The sequence below is a fragment of the Somniosus microcephalus genome, chromosome 3 (assembly GCF_052327205.1).
Source record: "Somniosus microcephalus isolate GS21.2 chromosome 3, FLI_Smic_1.0, whole genome shotgun sequence".
In the NCBI taxonomy this organism is placed as follows: domain Eukaryota; kingdom Metazoa; phylum Chordata; class Chondrichthyes; order Squaliformes; family Somniosidae; genus Somniosus; species Somniosus microcephalus.
Window position 1 is genome coordinate 249,358,200 of NC_140989.1, and position 6,000 is coordinate 249,364,199.

The following is a 6,000-nucleotide window of genomic DNA, read 5'->3' on the forward strand; positions in this document are numbered from 1 at the left end:
GCAGCGAATGTTCACCAGACTGATTCCTGGGATGGCAGGACTGTCGTATGAGGAGAGATTGGGTTGACTAGGCCTGTATTCACTAGAGTTTAGAAGAATGAGAGGGGATCTCATTAAAACGTATAAAATTCTGACCGGGGAGGATGTTTCCCCTGGCTGGGGGGTCGTCTAGAACGAGGGGTCACTGTTAGATCCGTGTGTTAATGGAGACACGGAATGCAGGAGTTGATTTAACAAGTGTTTACTGAGCAAAGTCTGGAGGTGAACTAACAACACAAGACGCTACACAGGCTTATATACCCGAGTGGTCACTACCGGTACTACAGTATACAGGGGCTTCAAAAACATAGTTCCTCTTAAAGGTACATACACTACAATTCCTCCCCTTTTAGATAAATAGTACATAACATTTTAAGTAATCATTAAATAGCATTTTTACGTAATCATTAAATAACATTTTTACAAGAACAATAATATACACATTTGCTGAAGTTAATCAATTACAAATTCATTCTCTCTGGAGGCTTCCTGACTTGGTCCGGATAACGCCTCGGTGGTGTAGTAGGTTCTTTTGGCAAGGTCGATTCGGCTTCAATGCTACTGTCGGGTTTATCTGGTTCCAGTATCACCGGATCGGAGGTAGATACTATGGGTATCTCTGCTTCATCACTAGGCGTATAGAGTTGTGTAGGTTGTCCTTTTTTGGATGACTATGATCTGGTCAGCATGGCGCCTTATTATGCTTTCTCCAATGTCCACGGTATACATCAGCGGTCCTAGTCGTGTGCAAATAGTTCCAGGCTGCCATTTCTCGGTACGGTAGTCCCGGGCCAAAACTGGTTGACCTACCTGGAAGGTTCTAGTTGGCCTTTCATTCATGCTTTGAAATTGCCGGTTCTCTACGTCCCTTCTGATGTTTGGCTTGACCAAATCCAGCCGGCATCTTAGTCTTCTATTGAAAAACATCATGGCGGGGGTTTGGTTTGTAACCACGTGTTGCATTCCTGTACGCAAACAAGAAGTTATCTATCTTATGTTGTAGATTTATGTCTTCATTACCCATGGCCTTTATGGCCTTCTTGAAGGTCTGGACAAACCTTTCAGCCAATCCATTGGTGGCGGGATGGTATGGGGCGGACGTGTAGTGCTTAACCCCATTGTTTTTTAAGAACTTCCTGAATTCTTCGGATACAAATTGCGGTCCATTATCAGAACAGATCTGTTCAGGCAGCCCATTCCTGGCGAATATGGTCCTTAATACTGTGATGGTTTTTTCCGTGGTGGTGGAGGACATCTTTATTACCTCCGGCCACTTGGAGTGTGCATCCACCGCGATTAAGAACATTGAGTCCATAAATGGACCAGCAAAGTCGATATGTACCCTTTGCCATGGAGATGAGGGCCACTCCCATGGATGTAGAGGGGCTTGTGGTGGGGCGTTTTGGACCTTCTGGCATCCTAGACAGCTCTTGGTCATTTCTTCGATGTCTCCATCGATACCTGGCCACCACACAAACGCTCTGGCTAAGTTCTTCATTTTCACTCCACCCAGATGCCCCTCGTGAAGCTCCTTTAGCACTCTATCCTTGAGTTTGGGTGGAATCACCACTCTGGATCCACACATCAAGGCTCCTCGGCACACTGACAGCTGTTCTCCTCTTGGCGAACCACTGTTGCCAGCATTCTCGCAATGTGCTGGCCATCCCTTCACCGTTAAATCGTAGACTTGTGAGAGAGTCGGGTCATTTCTCGTTTCCTTTTCAATGGTAGAATTTGTCACCGGTAGACATTCCACTATGATCGAGTGGAATATCTCCACTGTAGGCGCCTCTTCCACCGTTGACAACGGTAGGCGCGATAACCCGTCAGCATTCCCATGCTGTTTTGTTCCTTTGTATTCTATGTCATATTGGTGTGCCCCTAGGAAAAGGGACCACCTCTGTAGCCTTTGCGCTGTCATAATGGGAACGCCCTTTTTAGGGTTGAATATGGAGACGAGGGGTTGATGGTCAGTCAACAAGGTAAACTTTTGTCCGTGTAGGTAATGGTTGAATTTCTTCACCCCCCACACCAGGCTGAGTGCCTCCCTGTCGATCTGGGCATAGTTACACTCAGCTGAGTTCAATGAGCGTGACGCAAAAGCTATCGGCCGCTCCGAGCCATCAGGGAATCTATGCGATAATACCGCTCCCACGCCGTAAGGGGATGCATCGCACGCCAGTCTGATTGGCAGTGATGGGTTGTAATGAGCCAACACTTCCCTGGACGTGATCAAGCCTTTGCATTTATGGAAGGCACGTTTACAGTCTTCGCTCCATTTCCAAACTACTCCCATTTGTAGCAGTGCGTTAAGCGGGTGCAGAACCGTCGACAAGTTTGGTAAAAATTTATGATAGTAATTTACTAATCCCAGGAACGACCTTAATTGTGAGACATTTTCAGGCGCTGGGGCCTTTACGACCGCTTCAATTTTTTCAGGTGACTTATGCAACCCTTCTTCGTTAATGACATGGCCACAATATGATATTTGTTTCTGGAAAAATTCGCATTTGGGGCGATTTGCTTGTAGGCCCTGTTCTCTCAGCCTCGTGAGCACCTGCTCCAAGTTGGCAAGGTGCTCGTTGTCAATTTCTCCTGTTACAAGGATGTCGTCTAGGTAGCATTGAGTCCCCGTAATCCCTTGCAGGACTTGCTCCATAGCTCTTTGCCAGATAGCCGGAGCTGATGCCACTCCGAAAACCAGTCGATTGTACTGGTACAGGCCTTTGTGTGTGTTTATCGTGAGATACTTTTTAGAGGCCTCCTCAACCTCCATCTGTAGATATGCCTGTGCTAAGTCAATTTTGGTGAAACGTTTCCCTCCGGATAGTGAGGCGAAAATATCTTCTATCCTCGGAAGAGGATACTGTACCGTGTGAAGAACCGGGTTTACAGTCACCTTGAAGTCCCCACAGATGCGAACTTTTCTCTGTTCTTCATATTTATCATTATTCAACGTTTTCTTCATGACCGGGACGATGGGTGTTGCCCACTCGCTCCAATCTACCTTGGATAACACGCCTGCTTTTTCCAAATTCTCCAGCTCTGCCTCGATGGCTGGACGAATTGCGTATGGCACCGGCCTTGCCTTAAAAAACTTGGGAATTGACGCATCTTCCACTTTTATTGAGGCGGTGGCGCCTTTCAGGGTTCCTAGTTCCTGTTGAAACACTTCTTTGGCGTTAGCCAAGATTTCTTTTAATCGTCCAGGTATGACGTCATCATCGTTTTTTTTCTTACTGGTCACCGTCAGTGCTTGAATGGAGTGCCAGTCTAAACGTATCTTTCTGATCCATTCACGTCCCAACAACGGTGGACCACCATCTTGCAGAACGTATAAATACAACTTCTGTATTTCCTTGCCGTTGTACACAACAGGCACCCTTATTTTCCCTCTGGGGTATACTTTCTGCCCCGTATATGTCTTCAAGACAATGGATGTGTCTTTCAAAGGTATATGTGGAAATAGCCGCTCGTAATCCCGTCGACTCATGACGGTCAGAGCTGATCCTGTATCTAGCTCCATTTTGACTGGGGGCCCCGCTATCGTGAGGGTAACCCAAATGGTCTGGTAATCATCTTTGGCAATTACATTATGTAATTTGAGACAGCTTAGTCTCTTGTTTCCGGAGTCGCTATCGCTCTTCTGGTCTTCGGAGCTACTGTCCGTCATCATTTGTACCTTTCTGTACTTTTCCTTATTGACCTTTTTACTGTCAGCGGATTTCTTTCCAGATCTGCATACACGTGCAATGTGTCCCATCTTTCCGCATTGCCTGCATGCTTTGTCCTTGAACCAGCAGTCCTTCTGGTCATGGGTGGATCTGCCGCAGCGATAACATCTCTCGAAACCCCGTGTCATTTCATGGGTGCCGAAGTCCTGTGGCTTTTGTTGTATCTCTGCAGCTCCTCTTGCTGCTGCTTTGTATGATACAGCCACACTGAAAGCCTTGTCCAGTGTCAAATCTTTCTCAGAAAGTAGTCTTCTGTGTTCCTTCGCTTAGGAGACCGCAGACGAATTTGTCTCGTAGAGAATCTGCCAGTCCTGCCCCGTTGGCAGTGCTTTGACAGCTTTCGTAATTTGGTGAGGTAATCAGCGTTACTTTCATTCTTGTGCTGATTCCTCCTGAAGAATTTGAATCGTTCCGCTATCAGCAGCGGTGTTGGGTTTAAGTGCTCCTGTAAGGTATCAACAATCTCCTTAAAATTCTTGTCCATCGGTTTGGCTGGAATGATCAAGTTTCGTAACAGCCCGTATGTCCTTGCGCCCATCAGATTTAGAAGTACCGATGCCTTTTTATCATTCGCTACTTCATTCGCCTTGCAATATACCCCCACTCTTTCCACATATGTGGTCCAATCTTCTATATCACTATCGAAAGCAGTAATATTGCCAGTCTTCGGCATCTTGAAAATCTAAAATGGCGCTTCCCGCGCTTTTCTTCCCCGCCGAGTTAAGATGGCGCCTCCCGCCGCTGCGGCCAACGCTGTTGCTGGCTATTTATTATTATTTGTTTTTAATGGCGACGCACTGGTCTTTGCGCCTTCCCAATCGCTGCTGCCAACGCTGTTCTCCGCGGTTCCCGTTGCGACCTGAAGCTTTTCGCGGTATTTCTATTTTTTTAATATATAGCTTCAATAGTTTCTCCGTTACTTGGAGAACCGTTCCCGTCGTGGAGCGGACCCTCTGGGACTTTCCCCTCCCTCTGCTCGGTCCGAACGCCGACCTGCTCTGCAGCACCGGCAGCGCCCTGAGTGCTCCACCCTCTCTCTCTCTCTCTTTGCTTCTGCTTCCCGACTCGCTGCCTGGCCCCGTTGCAGAGCCACCCGATCGAGCTCTAGCTCGCCGCAGCCCAGGAAGGATCAGTGCACTACCTGCCACCAGCCCGTTTAGCTGGGGAAACCACAGACTGGAGACCAAGCCTGGCCCTCGTTTTCGAGTTTCTTCGAGTTATTTTTTTTTTTCTGGCTTCTGGCTTCGACCTTCGCCTGAGGAATCGATCCCCTTGAGGTGCTGCTGAATTGCAGGTAAGTTCGTTTCTAATTCATCGCCACTGTTAGATCCGTGTGTTAATGGAGACACGGAATGCAGGAGTTGATTTAACAAGTGTTTACTGAGCAAAGTCTGGAGGTGAACTAACAACACAAGACGCTACACAGGCTTATATACCCGAGTGGTCACTACCGGTACTACAGTATACAGGGGCTTCAAAAACATAGTTCCTCTTAAAGGTACATACAGTCTCAGGATATGGGGTAGGACATTTGGGACTGAGATGAGGAGAAATTTCTTCACTCGGGGTGGTGAACCTGTGGAATTCTCTTCCACAGAAGGCTGTGGAGGCCAAGTCACTGAATATATTTAAGAAGGAGATAGATGGATTTCTAGAAACAAAAGGCATCAAGGGGTATGGGGAGAGAGCGGGAATACGGTATTGAGATAGAGGATCAGCCATGATCACATTGAATGGCGGAGCAGGCTTGAAGGGCCGAATGGCCTGCTCCTCCTATTTTTCTATGCTCCTGCACTGTTACCTCTGAAGTCTCCCAAGGCTCTATCCTTGACCCCCACCTATTTCTCATCTACATGCTGCCTCTCGGCGACATCATCCGAAAACATCAGGTTCCACATATACGCTGAGGACACCCAGCTCTACCTCACCACCATCTTTCTCGACTGCTCCATTGTCTCAATTGTCAGACTGCTTGTGCGACATCCAGTACTGGAAGACTATCAATTTCCTCCAACTAAATATTGGGAAGACCGAAGCCTTTGTCTTAGATTCCCCACCACAGATTCAGTTCCCTAGTCACCGACTCCATCCCCTGTCTGAGGCTGAACCAGACTGTTCGCAACCTTGGTGTTGTATTTGACCCCGAGATGAGCTTCCGACCACATATATGCACCATCACCAAAACCGCCTACTTCCACCTCCGTGACTCCGCCCCTACCTCAGCTCA